This window comes from Tamandua tetradactyla, chromosome 6 (assembly GCF_023851605.1).
Source record: "Tamandua tetradactyla isolate mTamTet1 chromosome 6, mTamTet1.pri, whole genome shotgun sequence".
NCBI lineage: Eukaryota > Metazoa > Chordata > Mammalia > Pilosa > Myrmecophagidae > Tamandua > Tamandua tetradactyla.
The window spans coordinates 160,583,312-160,605,254 of NC_135332.1; the positions used below are offsets into that span (position 1 = coordinate 160,583,312).

Sequence of the window (21,943 nt, forward strand, 5' to 3'; positions counted from 1 at the left end):
CAGACGAGTGGCTAAACAAACCGTGGCGTATACCTACGATGGAATATTATGCAGCTTTAAGACAGACTAAACTTATGAAGCATGTAATAACATGGATGGACCTGGAGAACATTATGCTGAGTGAGTCTAGCCAAAAACTAAAGGACAAATACTGTATGGTCCCACTGATGTGAACCGACATTCGAGAATCAGCTTGGAATATATCATTGGTAACAGAGACCAGCAGGAGTTAGAAACAGGGTAAGATAATGGGTAATTGGAGCTGAAGGGATACAGACTGTGCAACAGGACTAGATACAAAAACTCAAAAATGGACAGCACAATAATACCTAAGTGTAATGTAACTATGTTGGAACACTGAATGAAGGTGCACCTGAAATATAGTTTTTTGTTTGTTTGTTTGTTTGTATCTTTTGTTTTTGTTTTTTTTCTTTTTCCTTTTTATATATATATATATTTTTTATTAGTATTATTATTTTAATTCTCTTCTCTATATTAACATTCTATATCTTTTTCTGCTGTTTTGCTAGTTCTTTTCCTAAATCGATGCAAATGTACTAAGAAATGATGATCATACATCTATGTGATGATACTAAGAATTACTGAGTGCATGTGTAGAATGGAATGATTTCTAAATGTTGTGTTAATTTCTTTTCTTTTTTTTGATTAATAAAAATAAATTTAAAAAAGTAATTGTGACTATATTTTAAAACCATGGGCTAATAAGAACTGAACCATCCATATAATAACTATTCCATTTGACACTGACCAGCTCGTTCATCTACTGCTTATTTCATTTGCCTCATTAAATAAAATTCTTCAAGAAGAGTATTCCCTAGAAAAAAAAAGATAATATTATAAATCTCTGAGGTGCAGATTGACATTTCATTATTATCCATGTGAAGCATTTGCCCAATTCTTTGTGTGTGGTATAAAGCTAGATTCCATGCCAAGAGATTAAGCAAAAGGAGTAGATGCCTTTGGGAATTTACTATGAAAAGCAGAAAATACTGACATGCAGAAACATAGGAGAGAAAGAGTCAACCACCTAAACACTAAACTGTGCACTTTCATGACATAACTAAGTAACCAAAGAGCATGTCAATAGTTATACAAAAATCACCACCACCACCACCATAAATTCACACACTGCAAAATCTTCAATAACATAGAATTTTAGAAATAATTTATGTGAGAATAACAACTATATAATTCCTCTGAATTATATATGATGATCATCGTGTCATGCTTCTGTAGAAATTCTACATAATTCTCTCAAATTTTTTTAAGAATTTTTACTGAAAGTATTTGTCCTTGTGTTTTTCTCAGTACACTGTATGATCCTCAAAAGCATGGGTATATCTCATGTGAATCCCTAGTCCCAAGCAGCATAGACTAAGCACATAGATGTCGCATTGTTGAGGCACTTACTTGTTCTACTCTAAGACTGCAACAAAAATGGAATCTGAGCAAATTGTTCAGTTATGACTAAAAGCTCAGGGGAGGAAAGCTTGTTTGCAGCTTCTGTTAACAGCTTCGGGAGGAAAATGGGAGAGAGGAAAAGTTGGTAATAACAGAAGAAGATTTTTGCCTCCTCTGTCTCTTCTTAAATAAAAACAAAAGATGCTCTGAGCCGTTTATCAGTATCAGGGTAACTGAAGTTGAGAACACAGCTATGGAGATGTCAGAGACCAGGAACATGAGTCTGAGCCCCAGAGAATCTGGGAATGGAGCATGTGGCTAGGTGAGGAGGAGGTCAAAGGAGAATGTGGTTAGTATCAAAAGTCACCAGATTTCAAAAATTAAAATGCAGGACACCCAGTGAAATTGGAAGTTCAGATAAACAATGAATAAATTTTAGCAACAGTCTGTTTCAAATATCGCATGGGACATACTGCTAGAACATATTCATTGTTTATCTGAACTTCCAATTTCACTGGGCATTCTGTATTTTATCTGGCTTACTCATTTAGGCAGCCAGTCACTTGTTCGATTTCTCCTGGAGTTCCTTGTCCGTTCAGCCATAAGTGAGACATAACTAGAGGTCATTAAAAATATGTAGTAGTGGGTACATGGGTGGTTCAGTGGTAGAATGCTAGCCTGCCATGCAAGACCCACAATTGATTCCTGGCCCATGCACCCCCAAAACATGTATATTTGGATAAATATGTGATGACACACTATGAGCCAGCCATTGTATACTTTGGATGGTTTGTATGGACTGTGAATATATCTCAGTAAGACTGCATTAAAAAGAAAATGTGATTTAATAGCTTGGTCTAACAAAACTTTGGATCGAGAAAAAAGATATGGATAATTTTTAAATAATAATACAAAATTGATGAACAATCTAGGATTTGTGCTAAGTGCTTAATGAACATTTTATCTTTGAAATCTCTCTACAACGTTACTACACTTACTGCTGCTATTTACCATGTTCGACAAATCTAAGAAACCAATAATTTTAAGATGCAACATTACTTCGTATACCATTAAGAATAAAATCACTGACAATCTATGACACAATGTTTTCTTATCACCTAGAATTTTAATTTTATACTTATTGAAAGTATTTTGGGGAAGGAGTTTTTACCACAATTGTCATTGGAATTTTCTTCCTAGTTGCTGAAAGCCATTCTGCAGATTATGACGTTATTACTTTCCCTTTATGACTAAGCTCATTCTTTTCCTTCTCCCCTTCCTTCCTTCTTTCCTCCCTTCTGTCCTTCCTTCATCCCTTCCTCTCTTCTTCCCTCCCTTCTTCTTTCCTTCCTTCTTGCCTTCCTCCCTTCTTTCCTTCTTTCTTTCTTCTTTAAATTAAATTGCACATTACTGTTCAAAGTCAGCAGAAGATTTCTGGCAAAATCAATGTTTGATGTCTTAATAATAGTACTGCATGAACCGTGAATCCATCTCAGCATCTGAGGGCTTTGAGAATTTCTCCACTTTCGTTTTATTGCTTGGTAGAAAGAAACAAGGCATGTAGGAATAAAAATACACAAAACTCAATTTTAACAATGACAATATAAAACTTTCTAGACAGCAATATATAACATCCTAAGATGTCATCAAAAGTAATATGCAGTGTGATTCAAGATATTTTGTAAAGTTATCTTAGAATCGATTAAATATGATACTATTATCCCTATTCACAAATAAGAAAACAATTTGAAGAAGTTGAGCATGAGATCATATAGTAAGTTAGGTGAAATAGGATTCATACTCACTGCTAGACTGTAGCTCTCTGAGACAGCACCTTTTTCATTGCTGTATCGTAAGTGATTGACATACTATAGTTAGTGCTCAATAAATATTTTTTTGGTAATTTATAACTATAAAACCCACTCAGTTAGCCATGATATAGATTCTGTTTGGGGTATGCTGCACTTCTTGGATCTGTAATTTTAAGTCTTTCATAAGAGTTGGGAAATTTTCATGATAATTTCCTCCATTAGTTTTTCTCCTCCTTTTTCCTTCTCTTCTCCTTCTGGTACACCTACAATATGTATATTCATGTGCTTCATGTTGTCATTCAATCCCTGAGTCCCTGCTCATACTTTTCCATTCTTTTCCCTATATTTTCTTTTGCTTGTCAGATTTCAGATGTCCAGTCCTCCAGTTCACTAATCCTATCTTCTGCCTCTTGAAATCTAACGTGGTAGATTTCCATTGTTTTTTTCATCTCTACTACTGTGCTTTTCATTCCCATGAGTTCTTTGATTAGTTTTTTTAGACTTTCAATTTCTTCTTTTTGTTCATTCCTTGCCTTTTTTATATCCTCCCTCAATTCACTGATTTGATTTTTGATGAGGTTTTCTATATCTGTTCAAACACTCTGAATTAATTGTTTCAACTCCTGTATCTCATTTAAACTGTTGGTTTGTTCCTTTGACTGGGCCATATCTTCAGTTTTCCTAGTATAATTCATTATGTTTTGCTGGTGTTTTCCTTAATTAGTTTATTCTGGATTTCGCCTTCACTTTTTTTACCTAGGATTTTCTTGCTGGATGACTTTGTTGTCTATCTGTTCTTTGACATTCAGTACAGCTTATTCTAGACCTCTAGCTTAGGTTTTGTTTAACAGATAAGAATTTTTCAGTTCTTATTTTCTTGTTTCTTGCCCTGCCTGTATGGTGCCTTTTTTTTGTCCCCTTTAGAAGGGTCTTCTTAGGTATTATAGACCCCAGTTAGATTTTCCCAGACCAAACTGACCTCCTCTCAGGAGGAAAGAGTCACAGTGTCAGTTTTCCCTGAGGGCGAGACCCAGCAGATTGAAAGCCTTTCCTATGAAGCCTCTAGACACTGTATTTTTCTTATCCTGCCTGATATGTGGTGCTTGTCTGCCTGCCTGTCCCACGACATAAGGTGATGAGGTACCTTTAACTTCAGCAGACTCTCCCTGCTGGGGGTGTGGTGGAGAAAGAGGAGAGGTTGTACGCTGGTTTTAATCACTTCAGTTTCCCAGACCCTGGGGTCTGAATTTCTTGAGGGAGGGATTCCACCTGAGCTGGGCCCCACCCCTCTCCTGGGGAAGGCACAGCCTCCAGACAAGCTCTCAGACCAGCTTAGTTCTGACCTTGCCTGGGGTAGTTGGAGCCTGAGAAGCCCTGCAGCTGTATCCAAAGGACAGTCAAGCCGTAGAAACACAGCTACAAAAAGAAAAGAGAAAAAATTCTTTTCAGAGAAAGACCCTGTTCCTCGGGTTTGCCAATCAAGAGTTTAAGTTGGTATGTTGCTCTGTGTATCTCCAGGTCCTATGTGCCCTCTCCTTTCCTTTAGGGCTCAGACCCTTTCGAGTATTTTGTGCTGTCTGATCCAAAAAACCTCTGTTATTTTTTTTTTTCTGTCAGCCCTGCCCTCTTTGTGCCAGGGCAAAAACCAGCAACCTCAGCTTTTACTTGGGGTTCAGCTGAGCTGGGGGCCTATTTTTAGCAGTCAGAATTTGTTCATTAATTCCACAATTGGAGCTTGGTTGTACTCAACCTCAGCTGTTAGAAAATTCTCTTTTCTATCCCCTCTGAGAAGCAGCCTGTCAGGGAGGGGCACCAGCCACTGCAGCTTGGGGAACTCATGGTTCTAGGTGGGCTTGCAGCAGTTCAGCTGGTCCAGACTGGTGTATGCCGTGTGTCCAGTCACTGATGTAGCCCCAGCACTCGTTCTGTACTGTTCCTGGCTATTTACTAGCTGCTCTGGAGGACGAACTAAATCCCACACCTCACTAAACCACCATCTTAGCTCCCTCCGCCATGATATAGATTCTGTGTAACCTCTTCTGGGTCCATAAACCCTTACTTTATATTTTATAGTCACTAAATGCCTTTTTGTAATGTAGAGTTGGGTGTCCATTGGGGGAAAAGCACTACCTGTTCAGTCAACCGCATATCCCTAGAAACTCAAAGATGAATCTAGGCCAAGTGAGGTAGCATACTCTCCAGCCTGTGATGTGGGATCTAATAGTCCAGCTCAACAGACACAAGTGGTTAGAAGACTCATCCATAACTGAGGTGATCATAACACTCCCTGGTTCCCAAGGCCCTTTCACACACATTAGCTCATTCAAGTCTTAAAAGAACTCTGTAAAGTACACAGTGTTTAAAAAAATATGCCAGGCCATTTCACATTTGCAAATATTTTATATGTCACTTAAACCTTATAATAAACTTGAATAGCCTGCATTATTTTCTTTATGTTACAGATAAAGATGAAAAAGAATAATACTTTGCAAATAAGGTAAAAATTAAAAACATAGCTTGATCCCTAGTGTTTACAGATTCACACTGAGCTCCAATCTATTTAATTAGGTTCTTAACCTCATGTATCTCTACAAACGGAAATATAATTTCAATGACATATATCTCCGAGTTCATCCAAAGGAGGCAATAGCTATAAAACACCATCCATTATTTTTTACCTTTCATCCCTGCATCTTGAAGTACTTTAAAAATACTAAATAAGTTTCATGTTTCTTTGAGAAGTGAATGAATAACATTATATGTCTATTTTATAGACAGGAAAGGCAAAAAACTTGTAGGATGACTTGCTTCATTTAAGCAAAAGGCAAAAGCCTTTTTAGACCTCTGCTGTTCAATAGAATAGCCAGTAACCTATTTAGAGTAGCCAGTAACCTATTAATAGAGCAGCCAAGTTTAAACATAGCTATTTAAACTTCAATGTAAATTAAACAAAATTAAAATGTAAGTTCTTCAATCACGTTAGCCGCACTTCAAGTGCTCAATAGCCACAGGTGGCTAGTGGCCACTGTAATAGACAGTGCAGATATAGGGTATGTCTCTGTTGTGAAAAGCTCTATCGGATAGCACTGTCCACATACCTGATATTGCCCTGACATCATGATATCAGGGGATGGGGGGTTGGAAGAATCAAGGAGCTAATAGAAATGAGCAATACCAGTGATTTTTCAGGATCCTCAGAGCCTTCGGGGAGAAAAAGAAAAGAGTGATGAGTATAAGAGTAGAAAGAAGAGATGAGTAATAAGAAAGACAACTATCAAAATGTGTTTAGGAAAAAAATTTAAAAATAAAATGTATTTAGGAGTCAGACTGGCTGCTGAGACAAACACTTCCCTGGAGCAGTCTCTGCATATCATGGGGAGATTAGATGCTGCTGCCTTTGACTGGCTTTGCTCCTCACAGCCCCAAAAGGAAACAGGATCTTGATAAACTCCATGAGCTGAAATCTAAAGCTCAGCAGATTATGAACCAGTCTGGCCTCTCAGCCCTAATCAATCTTTCCAATTTCTTGTCCTTAAAATTGGAACCAGCCAGCACTCTTTCCCAAGGCTCCATGGCCAATAGCACTGCAGTAATAAAGACACCAGACACTCCTGGAACAGGAGGTCATCTCAGCCTTGAAAATAATCAAGAAGAAATCACAGGACTTGGTAAGAGAAGTGGATTCTAATGAGCAGTTGGATGAAGATGTGAAGGAGATGCTGCTACAGATTGCTGATGATTTTATCAAAAGTGTGGTGACACCAGCTTGCCAGCTTGCTCAACATCACAAGTCCAGCACCCTGGAGGTGAAAGATGTCCAATTGCCTCTAGAACATCAGTGGAACATGTGGATCCCAGGATTTGGCTCTGAAGAAATCCAACCCTACACAAAAGCTTGTACCACAGAAGCTCACAAATAGAGAATGGCGTTAATCTGGAAAACAACCAAGAAAACACATGGAAAGGTTAGGGAATGGACAACAGTGTATTTGGAGATACGTGAGCTGAGGCCTCAGCCATCTCATCCATGGAATTTTTTTAATGCTTTACAGAGAAGGATGTATTTTTTATTAACAGTGTAGCAATATCTATAATGACTGAAAGGATCTGCCAAAAGAATAAAAGCTTCCTACCCCCTACCCCCTCAAATGTATTTAGGCCAATTTTTGCAGAATGCCACTGTATCAGTCAAGGTCCCAAGAGGAAACAAATGGCTCGCTTGAAAAGATAACTGAAGAGAGTTTAATGAAAGGACTATTTACAGAGGTGGCAGCGAATTTCGAATTTCAGCAAACCATCAAGGGATGCTTGATCTGTAGCCACAGAGAGAGGCCTTAAGCAGAGTAACACACCACTGTTAAAACCTCCCTGCAAAGGAAATAAAAATCTTATCCTCTCTCTCCTTCTGCCCTCAGATCTGCCACTGGCTGAACCGGCCTTAAGCTGGAGAGCAAGAGAGTCCAATGGATGTGATGCACAGAAATCATCCTCCTGGGCAGAGAGCAGAGAAGAGCTGAGAAAGAAACTTTCTACAGGTACAAAGAGAGAACAAGCAGCACAGCCACCAACAATTGCCTGAGAAATTACAGCCTGAATTCTCCAGCCTAGCATTAGAGCGTTCTACACACATCAATAGGTCTAATTCAATATTCATTATGTGATTATCAGGTAAGCACCTACCCTGTGCAAGGCTCTGTATTAAGTGAAGACCAACAGAATTAAATGAGCAACTTTCAGTCTAGCAGGGAGAAAATACGTGTTGCTGTAGGAAAAGCAATGGATTTGGAATCAGACGCATTGACGTCAAGTCCCAGCTCTGCTCCTTATGAATTAAGCATTTTGGAAAAGTCACATAACACCTTTGAATCCTAATTTTTCTCTGAAAAATGGAGTAAATACCTGCCTCACAGCCTTGTTAGGAGGTTCAGTAGAACAAATTACATGAAAGCATTATGAAAACCATAGTTTATATATTTTGTTGAGTATAATGATCATAAAATGTTATGTATTGTTATAAATGATAATATCAGGTGGAAATGGTTTATGAGAAGAAAAGAGTCTAGAGGAGGGCTCGTCAGGACAGTCCCTGTGGAGAAAATGACCTTGATACTGAGCCTTAAAGATTAAATATAATTTTGGCATATAGAGTTTGATAAGGGGAAGAAAACTGAGGGACAGAATGAGTAGTGATCCAGAGATGGAAATGATGTGATAACAAATAGAAGGTTTGAAAAGAAAGTCTCTGAAAGGAAAGAATGGGAGATCATGTTATAGATAAGGTGGGCATAATAGAGGGGCCTTAAATGCAGGGCTGAGCTGGTCTGGACAATGGAGGAATACTAAAGGAGAATAATTTGAAGAATGCTGTGTTTTAGAGTAGTTTGTCATCAATATGTAGGTTAGGTTGGAAGGAAAATAGATGATAGACAGGAAAACTAGTTCAGAGGCTGGTGCAGCAATCATGGAAGAGGAGTTAGGTTGTGCAGTAGGACTCTGACTGTGTGCGTGCTGCAGGGGTGGGCTATGATGGTTCTGTTTTCCCATTTGGACTCTTTTAGGTGTGCATGTTCCTGGAGATGATTATGCCTGGATCATTGAAACTTTTTCCACCACTCCCCCTGCACCCATGAGTCCCACACTCCAATTAATTTAGGAACTGCTCTTGGTTCAGAGGAATGTAAGAAAGTGATAAGTACAACTCTAGAAATATCAAATGATCATGTTCATCTTGGACTTTGCTGCATTCCCACCTGAGTCTCATACCCCATCTGGATCACATGCCTGAAGCCATGGCGAGGAGCCATCATCTGTCCACAACCAGGACTGACTGAGGGCCAGCTATGTGTCAGGTTCCACAGTAATTAATAAGAGGAATAAATTATGGTCTTAGCTCTTAAGCTTTGGTATGGCAGCAGATGTGGCAACAAATAACGTAAATCAGATGATTAGTGCAATAGTACACACCCAGACAAGGTAGACAAGAGGCATGAGAAAGAGAGCAGCCATGTCACACAAGGAGCATCCAACTGATGAACATTACCACCAGGGCTTAAACCAATCTCTTCTCTTGTAATGAAGAGGTATACTGGGGTTGTACTGGCCTGATGTCAATGCACCTGCCTATTTCCCATGGATGTTATGAGGCCCACCAGACTTAAAATTGTAAAGTATATAAACTATAAAAAGGCTGAACTATATTCCCAGTGACCACTCATTTATTTGTAATGTTATACTAGCCCCATAGCTTTTTGAGACCTCACTTCTTGTTATGGATTGAATTGTCTCCCAAAGAGACACAATTTTTGTGAATGTGCCCTGTGAATGAGAGCTTAATTGTAAATAGGGCCTTTAAAGACATTATTAGTTAAGATGAGGTCAGACTGCTTTAGGGTGTGCCCTAATCCAATATGACTATTATCCTTATAAAGAGAGGAAATTTGGACAGAGAGAGAGAAAGAAAGAGAAAGAGACATGGTCATATGACGGAAGGAGAGATTGAGTTGTGCCTCTACAAACCAAGGAATGTCATGGATTGACAGCTATCCACCAGAAGCCAGGAAAGAAGCATGAAACAGATTCTCCCTTTTATGAGGAAGTATGGCTCTGTGAACACCTTGATTTCAAATATCTAGCTTCCTCCAGAACCATGAGACAATAAATTATTGTTGTTTAAGCCAACTCGTCTGTGGTACTTCACTACACAGCTCTGGCAAATTCAGGCACTTCTATCATATGTAAAGAGGGTGTTATGAGGCCCTAAAAGCCCATCCCAGCTCTAAGTCATTGCTTAATCATGTGTTTGGGTTGTATTTATAAAGGGCAATCAAAACAACCCCATCTCCTCCACTTTCAGCTGTGTGAACTTGGGCAAGTTCTCTCCTTGCCTGTTTTCTCCTCTGTAAAATAGGTATGTTAATAAACTATATCAGAGCATTTGGAGGAAGAATCAATGAGTTTACATGTGTATTCCTTTAAAAAGTACCTAGCACACAATAAGTATTATATAAATATTAGACCTTGGTATTATTGTTTCTATTATTTCACATCTCCAATGATATGTATTTCATTTAAAACATTGAGATACCAGATTGTAAAAGAACAAAGTAGGGTACTATCTCCACAGGAATCACTATTGGGAATTCATAAATTTGTAAATTAAAGAGTCAGACCATGTCCAAAGCATATTACGAAAAAAAAAGGTTCTTTGGGAAATGGCATTATAACTTACAGTATATTACTACATTTTTTAATCATATATCAAATAATTCTCTCTGGACTACAAAGAGTGAATACATATTGCCAAAGCTGTTTCCCACTCAAAATGACCTGAACACCTATTTAGGAGGTCCTTGTTACTCAAATGTGGTTGACAGATGAGCAATGTCAGCACTTGATTTAATAAGTCTTTGGGGCCCAAGAGTATGCATTTCTATAAGATTTGGGGTGCTGCTGATGCTGTACATCCACAAACAATACTTTCAGTAGTAAGGTGCTAAGCTATGGCAGTCAGAAACCGACTTCAAAATAACTGAAGGATTGAATTAGTTTTGCCAAAGTCCCCTACCTGACCAGATCTGGAGAATGTCTTACTCAACACGTTATACAATCACAATCATGTCTATAAAGTCCTTTAGGACACATATGGAATTCTGACATGAGGCTCCATATTGACAGACATGTCATTTTTTATTTAATATATATAATAAAACTTTCACAGTTACAGTGTCTAAAACCTTAACGTTAAAATATATGTATCTAAAAAACATTAAAATTATGTGTATCTGTTCAAAAGGAGGAGACAAATTCCCAGCAACTGGAACATAGTACTAAGGAGCCCTACTTTTTGGATGGCTTTGAAATTGGAATTAAGACTTTCCCTTAAAACAAATGAAAAAACAATTTTGTTGAAGTGAAGACATACAGTAGTTACACAAAATGAGGATTTAGGAAGAAGTGTGAAATAAACTATTCAGTGGCTGTAGCCAATCTTTACAACCAGTGCTGAGAAAAAAGGTGGAATAGTTGCTTGCTACAAAAGATGCAGTAAAGCAAAAGCTCTCCAAGCTACTGAGTACAGGCGGTGCTTCAGTAAACCCTCTTCTAAACCTTGGAAGATGTATGACTCTGGGATTTCAGAGGTTCCAAAAAACTACACAAAACACAGAAAACACTTCCCTCCTTTGCCAAAACACATTTGCCCTCTGTTTATATTACATTTCCCTCTTCTATATGTTGGAAATAATAAGACCCCTCATAGCATTGATAAGATTGCAACATAGGGCAAGGCAAATGGGAGGTGGCTCAGTCAATTCTGTCTTGAAATCTTCTTTCACACCTCTTTCTGAAATGTAAATATGGACTCAGTCCAGCTTTCCCAGTCTGAATGACTTCGGCTGAGGACGGTTGGTATGGAAGTCATTTCCCTTCTAGGTGCAGTAGCTGCTTTCCACAGACTCAACAAAGACATGAAATATCATTAACATCTGATTCTGAAAAGGTTGACAACCACTTCTTTGTTTTCCCCAGCAGTCTGGGGAAAGCTGCTGTGCATTACTCTATCATGAGCAAAATTATACCTATTAGCCCTTGATATGAGTATTGGAATATTTCTCCCATTTGTGCAAGCAATGGAGCTTGAATATGCCTATTGTTTTCACAGTATCCATTACATATTTTAAATGGCATGGAAAGATCATATATGTAAACATTACTTCAGCTGAGGCTGAGTGATCCTTGGCAAAGCAAGAGAGGCTGCCTGACCTCCTTGGGACTTGGTTTCAAAGAAGTGGGTGCCAAGAGACTTTGAGGGAATGGCTGATAGTTACCAAAAGGAGGAAGATCGATTGACCGATGGGTGCTGCTGTATTAAAGAAGTCTGGTTCCCTTCCTTTAACACACACACACACACACACACACACACACACACACAAAGCTGCAGGCCTCCAGCTAGCTCCTCAATTTTGTGGCATACAGAAGGATGAAAGGCTTGCCCGAGGGCCTGAAATAGCAAGAGGGAAGAGTCTGGAAGAGAGGGGGCGGTTTACGGGTTGCAGCTTCGGGACTGATGAATAAGAAAGGAGAAAAAAAGTCTGCAAATTTAAAAGCACTTCTAAAATAGCCAATAATAATCACATTCTCTAAGATAAAAGCAAGAATCCTAAACTGTTTTTTTAAGCACTGATGTTTTTCTTTCATTCTTCAGAATAGGAAATGGAATTAGCCTAAAAACATGAAACCAACTGATTAAGAATTCTTGAAACTTCCAAGGGTAATGAGGCACACTGGATGGCAGTACTCTCCTCACTATAGCAGGCCCTGCAAGCAGAAATATTTCTGCACACAGGAGGTTGATGCTCCAAGCAACCTGTAATCTTAATCATTTGCAGAGCTGAGTGTAAGCCTTCACCCCAAGATCTGAGTCCTGGAGCCCTGAACTCATGTTGGAATGCTTATTGATATATTTTTAGGAGACACTCTCAAAATTATCTTTGCATTTTACTCACCATTAGTCTACATTAAGAGTGCATTTTCTGCCCTTTTAGATTAGACTTAGATTTCTCTGATAACCAGGAATAAGTCATTGTTTGAAGAATTTGGGCCATACAGATAGAAAAAAAATTTCCTCTAGGCCAAATGTACACCAAAATATTTATTGTGCTAAATAATTCTGTTTCCTTGATAGATGGTTCACACTGACTTTTAGTCTGAAAACCTGGCCTTAGGCAACCTTACAATAACAAACTAATGTCTATTTACTGCTACAGAAAGGAGCAAAATTGCTTCTTTAACTCCACTGAAGTTATTCTATAGCGAAACAAATCAACAGACCTATTTTTTAGCACCCTATGTAAGTCGCGGTGCTCAGAATAAACAAAATGTATGAGTGTCTTCTCCCCAAAGATTATCTTTGCACTTGCAAACAAAGACAAAGTTAAATTGCAACAAAGATTTAAATGATAAGCAAAAATCAGATCAAAACAAGATGAGAGAGTGGTGCAATGGTGGTTCAGTGGCAGAATTCTCGCCTGCCATGCCAGAGACCCCCCGGATTCGCTTTCCAGAGCCTGCCCATGCCAAAAAAAAGACGAGATGAGATTCGTTGGTGGTACAGGGAATAGATGCCACTGGACGTCCAGGGCAGCAGAGAGCCCGAGTGGTCAGGGAACACTCTATCAAGGAATCAACATTTGTCCAACTATGAAATCATTGCTACGTAGCAGAATTAAAAGATTAGCAAAAGGTGCAAACATTTTTTCTAAACCAATACTTTAAATAGTTTTCATTCAGTCTAGCTGGCTTCTTTCCCTGCTAAGATTTTCTTTTTTAATACCAATTCTGCTTGTCAGTAGGCTGTCTCTTTTGAAAAACATGAGACTTCTTAAAGATCAGTCAATCAGTGACATTAAAAAGATAGGCTACCACACTAGCCATTTGGGGAAACTCAGCTGTGCTGTCTACTGCCTAACTATGTTGAAATGAGATGTGGACAAGCTGTCCTCACTGCAACCGAATACATCCTTCCAAGCACATCCTAACCACCACACTCTGGGTCCCAGACCCTCCAAGCTTTGTTTATTCTTTCCAGTACTACATGCTCTCACTCCCAGCAGCACATATGCGTTTATATACATACATATATACACACACACATATGCCCACTGCATAATCTTACTCAATAAATATTCTAGCAACAGCCCTTAAGTATAAATAGATAAAGTTTTATTCTATTAGTAATATTAGAATTTCCATTACTCTCCCTCCCTTTTTAATGTAGAAATTACTGAGCACGTCTAAGGGTCCAGTGGGTGAGTACCACACTTTCCAATGAGGTTATGATTTCATTAGACCCAAATAAAGGATTATTGCACAGTAACTCTACAATTGGCTCACACCACCCAAAGGACAATGGTGGTAGTGTTTCCCCAAATCTAATGAGGATTCCAGGTGCTTTGACTTGGGTAATTATTCTCACAAATCCTGTAGCTAGTCAAGTTGCTGTTAAGAGCCCCAAGCTCAAAAAATTTGTTTGCACCCACAGCAGTGCAATATCTAAATTATTTGGAAAATACTTTGTTTTGCAAGGGAAGGAGCTATGATTTATTAATTTTAAACATATGTGAAGCAGAACAGCTTAAAAATCACCAATTAATTATTCAGCCTAACTTGCCTTAAAACTGGAAGGGCTGTATAAAAACTTACTGCAATTCAAAGAAAATAACCAAATAATATCTTGTAAATCTTCACTAGCTCTTAAGCAATTTAGCCACATTTAGGAGTTCGTAACTCTGACTGATCTCTTTTCCATGAAATGAAATCTGATCAAAATTCCATTAACACCTCTTTCCGGAGTCGACATTTCTCCTGCCCCTTGGCTCTCTTCTCCGCCCCCCCACCCACCCCCGCCACCATCACAATGTCCTCTTTGGAGTCTTTTCTCTAACCTCAAGTAGTAGACACATAACCTGCAGAGCAGAGATGGTACGAGACTCAGTTCAGGACAGGGTTCCTGCCTAACTTTGCTCCTGCCAACCAAGCTGCTGTCACAGGTCTACTCGATTGATTTCTCCGTCATTCTGGATTAAAGGATGAATTGCTTAGACCCTTTGCAGCTCTAATATTGTGGGTCTCCATATTTCTCTGGAAAGTCTTCTTTCTCCTCTCATCAAAATGTCCCTCATTCTTCTTGGGATCTCCGGACGTCAGAATGAATCTGTCTTAGCTATTATTTCTAGGGGCTGGGAAGCCAAACCGGACTTTTCCTCAGTCCTCTCCTCTTCACTCAGTGTTCAAGCCTGAAATATAACGCACACATTCAGAAGGTCAGACAGTACCAAAATTGTAAACTCACCGAGCTGGGCTATGCAATTAGGATATAAAACAGCAATAATTAAAGATAAAGGGTGGCTTGTAATGTTTTAAGCTGACTAAAGAGGAAAAGCATGTGAACTTTTGAAGACAAGTTTTAACAAGGGTTGATCTATTACAGTAGAATCAAGTCGAGTCTCCTGTGTTTAGCAGCCAGTAGTTATATATCGGAAAAGAAGTTAGAATCAAAAGTCCTGTAACCCAGGAGGAGGTACATACTTAGTTTATTTTCTCAGATTAAATAGCCAGACTTTTAAGTGATGCAATCATAATTGACATTTTAATAACAATCCAGACAGGATACCTTTTGCACGTTGGATAATATTCAGTTATTTGAAACCATGGGTAATAAAATGGTATTTTAAATACCAGAGATGCCAAAGAAAAAGTAGCCTTTCCCTTAAAGGTAAATCCTCAACCAGGAAAAAAAATGTAATTTTTCCCCAGAAGCTCTCATATTTTAAAACCATGTTTTAAAGAATAGCATGCATCACCTAGTTAGAGGACGATAAGATACTGTATCTATTCACAAAATTTTCCACACAAAATAGACAAAGACACATTCCTTCCCATATAAGAAGCCACGATTTGGCCATTCCACAAGTTTTGAGGAAGGGAAAGACAATGCTCTCTCAAACATGAAGGGAAGAGAAGAGAGAATTAGCGTCAAATCTTTTGCTTCTAATACCTGAGTAAGCTTTGGCACCTTCCATGAACGTACAGGGAATTTGGATTCAGATGTCACAGCGATGATAGTGGTGGCGATAACAACTTACAAGAGCAAGGCCTTCGCAGTCTATGAAATACTCTTCACTCAATCATTTGATCATCAGAACACTGCAGAGCAGACAGTCTTTCCCCCATTTTAAAGATGAAGAAAGGACTCAGGTAGACAAATAATTTCTCAGGCCCCCATGACTGAACAATGATGCAACTAAGATCCCCATCCTGACCATACCATGCTGTGCCCATTCCATACAGACAAAAAATAAATTCCTGGATTCCTAGAGGACGCTGCAGGAAAAAAGTGCTTAAAGCATTGGGCAATTCCTACTCTATGCTCTGTTACTTCTCCTCCCAAGTCTAGATCTCATCAAGTATCTCCTCTGTGGAAGTTAGAGCTGAGGCTACAGAAGCAATTTGGGAGATGGAAACTGTGTCAAGAGCTTTACTCTGTGAAGCTTTGGAAAAAGAAGGAGGGGAAAGTTCAACGTCTCTTGAAGACCATCTCCCAAAATAAGAGTTAAGTAGTATATAGCTTTTAGTTTCTTCCTATCTACTAGGAGACCACAGTCAACCCTTCCCTCATCAAAAAAAAAAAAAAAATCTGAGCCCACATAAAATGTGAAACTTTGTGCTCTTTCTGCCTCTCCTTTTCTACTATTTATGCAATACTACATGAATCCAAACAATTGGCACTTTTCAAATAACCACATAGTATCTTCAAGTAAAATCAGTTTATGCAAACCACCCTCTATACCTTTAGATGTACCTATGCCCTTCCCTTATTAAAACCTTCTAGAGAATTACTTATGCTCTTGGGGAAAACATTAAACTTCTTACATGGCCTTGTACAATTGGGGCCCTTCCTGACACTACTCCAAACCTTGAATACCCTCTGCCATTTTCATTAGTGCTTGCCCAAGCTCCCAGACTCCTCTCTGCTGTGAATGTCCTCTACCACCACTCTCCCCACCACTAGCACTTCTACAGGATGAATTCCCTCTCATTATGGCAAGACCCAACTCAAATACAACTTCCTCTGGGAAGGCTGCCTAAGTCCCTCCAGAGAAGTAGCCACTCTCATTTCTGGGCTCATCTGGCCTCCTACATATGTGGCTCATGGCGCACACTGATTAACAATTATTTGCTCACAGGTTTGTCAGATCCATGAGATTGTGAGCTGTAGGACAAGGGCCCTGTCTCATTTAAATATGTATTTCCCTTGTAATACAGAGTATGCATCCTGTTAACATTTGTTGAATAAAAGAATGAAAGTTGAAATATTTTCAAAGACCTTGGTTCTCTTTTCTCAGTTACAAGATCCCTCATCCCACCCACCCCCTCTCCCCGCCCCTGGCCAAATCTTGTGATGATTTCCAGTGAATCCACACATGTTATGTTCACAAGATCAGTAGACATGTGGAAAGGAATGACAAGCAGGGCTATTGTGCTTTTCATTACGGAGTACATTTTACATTACATACCTTTGCCATCGCTTCAACCACAGGCATTCCTCTGTTACCAAAATGAAAGTGATCTCCAGGAGTTGGGAAACACAGTCAACTGTATAACAGTTACCTTAAATAAAGGAGTCATGTTCCAAACATTTAAGGCCTTTTGTTTAACATTTTATTTACAGAGACTCTTAATGAGCCGCTGTTGTAGTCAATCAAGGAAGTGAAGCTGTTTCATCCAGAAATTCAATCAGTTCTTCCAGCCTTCATATCTGAAGTGCCAAGTGAGTTTGATGAACCCGATTCTTAAGCCAGAAGATCACTCTCCTTGGCTTTGTTGCTGCCTACCAAAGGAAAAATTATTTCACTGGGAAAATGATGGAATCAGCCCCCAATCAGGAGGGCAAAAGCAGAGCAGAAGACTGAAAATAGGAGAAGGGAGAGATCAGGTAACATTTTCATTGGGACTGAAACTTTAATTGGGAGGATAAGTGTTCATTGCAGACTTTGTCCCTGAAATACTTTGGCAAAGAGATTCCAATGAGTGTTAGAATCATTACTGAATGGCCTCAATCTAAACAAACGCCCACCTTTTCCATTTGGCACTGAGATGAAATTACTTTGCTGAGAACAACTGAAAAAACCCGGGGGTTGTCATTTCTTCTTTCCCAGAGGGGTTGTGAAAGCTTTTTCTCTTTCTCTGTATCCCTCTGCTTTTCAAATTTAGATGTTACTCTTCTGAAAAGGATTTTATCAAGCACTTAGACTAGGGCCTGACTTAATTTAAGCTAGACCAACATTTCTTCCCGGTACAAAGTTGATTTTCCATCTGAGCACACACAGGGCCATGCCATCCCAGCAGAGGAAGTGTCTGACATGCATCTAAGTATGTGCGTGCGTGTGTGTGCGTGTGTGTGTGCGTGTGTGTGTGTGTGTGTTGGTGTGTGGTGGAGCGTAGGGGGTGGTGGAATGCAAGCCCAGTGTTGTTTATAACAAGAGTCATCATAGAGCAGGAGCCTATTTAGCTGGAGGTAACAAAGCAGCAAGAATTGGACTAAATGAATGTTGCCCAAAATGCAAGAAAAAGAGGTTTCATTAGGGGAAATTTGCTTCCTCTATTTTCAATTACTCTAGATGTCTTTAACTCATTCCTACTTGACAGATCAGGAAATGCAAACCCTTTCTCCAGTCAGCTAGGATCATTAGCATGCAGGAACCTGAGGCTTTGTGCCTAGAGCAACTTTTTATTACCAAAAAGATAAAAATGATGTATTGTATATTATATTCCATCAGCAGAGATCATGAAGATCATAATACTTGAAATACAGCCGTGCCTCCCCATCTATCAATAGGTAGATTGCACTTTGCTGTCGGAGGGCTTCAGCCTGCCTTCCTTTGGAATTTCTTTTTTTTTTTTTTTTTAAGAAATGTACATAATGAAACCTGTAAAGCAAATCACTCCAAAGAGTGATTGGAAACAAATTAAAATGAGTAGTGTTTAAATAATTAACACCTGCCAAATGAGGACGAGGGGCCTTATTGCTGACATTAAATCACATCCTTTAATGTCTGAAACAGATGACAGTAAGTAATGCCAAACAGAAAGACAGGAAACTAATTTTTCATTCTTGGAAATTTGAATGAGTGTCAATAAAGTTGACCAAAAAAAAAAAAAAAACCCTCAAACCTCAATTTGATTTACTTAATTCTGCAGGTTTGCATTACACCTTTTCTTTGGTTTAATATACTATAAATGAATAGCTTTAAGTTGTGGTTTAAAATATATTCATTATTCAGTAAGCTAATGATGTATGTTCCACCTGGTCACTATGGAGCCTTGTAAGTAAAAATTGAGGGGAGTGTCTTATTACCAAGAAAAAAATATTAGCCTTGCCAAGTTTCCAGTCAATAAATATAACTCACAATACCACTGCCAGATAGGCAAATAAGGATGCCCCTTTCCCACCCACCCGCCAGCAGCAGAAAACTAAAAGAGAAGTATTATCCTAATCTGGACCAAGACTGAAAATTTTACAAGTGCTGAGCAAAGAAACTTTAACTCTGTTAATGCCCGAAAAAGAAAAAAGAGTTAATATGGCTGAAATAATAGCCAGGTTGAAACAGTAACTAATGAAAACTCCAGCAGCTGGCTGCATTCCTATCTCACCGGGGTTTTCTGCCCAAACACTGAACTAGAATTGAGTGACAGTCTGGGTGGAAAAGGGCTCCATCCCAACTCAGCGGGTCAGACTGCAAGAGTTGAGAGCCACAGCGAGGACCTCACCTTAGCACTCCACCACCCTGACTAGCCCTGCCGTCAAACCATGCAAGAGCCAGACACACTGTGCTAGTGTTTCATTTCTTCCTTTGCTTTCTGGAGAATGGCAGTAGAGGAAAGCAGGTGATTGTGATCATCCTAAATCCCCTTCCCTGTAATGGAACCACTCATTTTAATTGGAGTTAGGTGCTGCAACCACCTTCCTATAAATTAACAAGGTTCCTTGACAACTTTGACATTAAAACATCATCACAAGGTAAACCACTCTGCCCCTAAAATGGTCGTGTTAGGGATCTCGACAATATAGTTATTTTTTTCTCCCAAAATTATGCAGAGGCATTATATCCAACAAGAACTAACTACTTGTAAAAATTTTAGCCTTGTTAGAATTAGGGCAGTGACAAGCTTATGAGAAGCAAGGAGCTGGTTTTGCTGCTGTCTCTCCAACACAGCTTCATTATTAGAACATCTTTTGGAAAAAGTTATCACCTGATCTAACAACATATTCCTCAGAAAAATGAGTTGGTGCTGGCTATATTCATTAGAAGTCATTGATAATCTAATGACTCAAAGAGAAAAAATTATGACTTGAACTCCCCACTTTTTTTTTTCTCCACTTGTAAAACCATGCTCTTGAACCCGTTAACCATTTTAACTATTTAGAGGCTATGTTCCTGGAACAGGAGGCGATGCTTCCCACTTAAGACTCCCGGCTTATCACAAATCCTGAAGATCTAATTTCTCACCCATCACTATAGGTTCACAAACACTATACAAATTACTAGTACCACCTACTGGCAAAAAAACAGAACCAACCTAATAACTCACTGCAGAGTAGGCAGGTGCTCTTCATGCTTTGGTATCGTGATTAAAAACAGTAGAACCCAAGCCCATCTCATCCCACAAAAGCATGTTTTCTAAATATAATTATATCTTGAGGAAAGATTTTCAAAACCCTCATACATGAGCATCCATTATTGCTCCCATTATATAGACAAAAAGCCAGGATCAGAGAAGTGAAGTAAACCCCTAAATTAAAATATGAACACAGTAAGGACTTTCAAGCCAGATTTCATTTTCTTTTAACTTTTCTTTAAGAAATGTGTTGTTATTCTTTATACACAGTAAATCAATACCCTTGACTGAACCAGAGATTTTACTTCAGGACCTAATGGTAAAGCAAAAAGCATGAAGTATTTGAAGGTGTGAAATGCAAGTTCTTTCCTTCCACCTTTGCCACAAAACTCACGTTAGACAATATTACTAATGATTCCACTTCCTTGGGCATACGGCATGCACAGTTATGTCCATGTGATCTACAGAGAGGTTATAAGGGTGCAGTCAGAAACTTTGAAACATAATAAAGTAAGAAAGGAAAAAAGAGATGGGGAAAGGAGAAAGAGAAAGGAAGGGGAGGGAAGGAGAGAGGGAAAGAAAAAGACGACCTTTCCACAGACTCAAAACATTACATTGCATTTGGATAGTATGTCTCAACAAATTAGAAATGTTTGGGCATTTGGATTAAGTGAAACTAATTAAAACTAGCATGAGGGTCATTTTCATACTGCTACAATTTTCAGATACTAACACAGTGCTATAATTTGCAAGATTCCTGTTTGCAGTTCCAAAGATGGCAAGCCCTAGAGAAGACAGTATGAAATGAGATGCCATTCCATTTAATTTATTGCATTGCTCACTAATTATTCTGCAAAAGTTCGTCTCGCCAGTCTGCTCTTTTGGAGGGCACAGAACCAGCATTGTTATTTATCTGCTGTTTAGCACCAGAAAGTCGAAGACCAGGTCAGTCATGGAAAAGAGACCCACTATCTTTTGCTTCGTTGATAATTTCCAATGAGTTGCTGCTTCCACAGTATCTCCCAGCCCTGCTTTTCTTATGTGCAGCCTGTGTATTCCAATCCTCCCTCCCACTCGGCTCCCAATCCATTCCAGGTTAATTCACAATGCATCACCGTAGTTAAAGCTTTGAAATTACATAGACGGCATTCAAACCCCACTTTTATCACTTGCTAGCCATATGACTTTCAGAAATCAGTTCATCCGTTTATTCACTGGACAATTTACTAAGCATCTACTATGAGCCAAACACTGCTCCAGGGCCCTTCAAGAGTAAATAAGACAGAAAAAATCACTGCCTACCTAGAGCTCACATAGTAATATGTTTCCAGATTATCATCAAAAACAAACGATTTTTGAAAGAATGAAATGTGGGGTAATTCACTTATCTTAGTGCCTGGAACGTAGCAAGCGCTCAATCAATGGATGTTTAAAAATTATGTCACCAAGAACAATAGCTGACACAGGAGAATATTTTACAACCGTGGCTTTCATTTGAAGTGATTGAGTCAGTCATATTTTCAAAAGAATAGTAA

At 38.9% G+C, this 21,943-nt stretch overlaps 1 long non-coding RNA gene and 1 pseudogene across 1 annotated transcript; one reads left to right on the plus strand and one right to left on the minus strand.

Annotated features, from left to right (window-relative positions):
- Positions 1 to 4,413: 4,413 nt before the first annotated feature.
- On the minus strand, positions 4,414 to 16,905 carry LOC143686463 (uncharacterized). The gene is made up of 3 exons (XR_013177175.1): positions 15,787 to 16,905; positions 14,675 to 15,025; positions 4,414 to 4,649 (listed from the first exon to the last, which is right to left on the minus strand). It is a non-coding gene; the product is annotated as an uncharacterized LOC143686463 (long non-coding RNA).
- LOC143685748 (transcription initiation factor TFIID subunit 12 pseudogene) lies at positions 6,652 to 7,675 on the plus strand (annotated as a pseudogene).
- Positions 16,906 to 21,943: the final 5,038 nt, after the last annotated feature.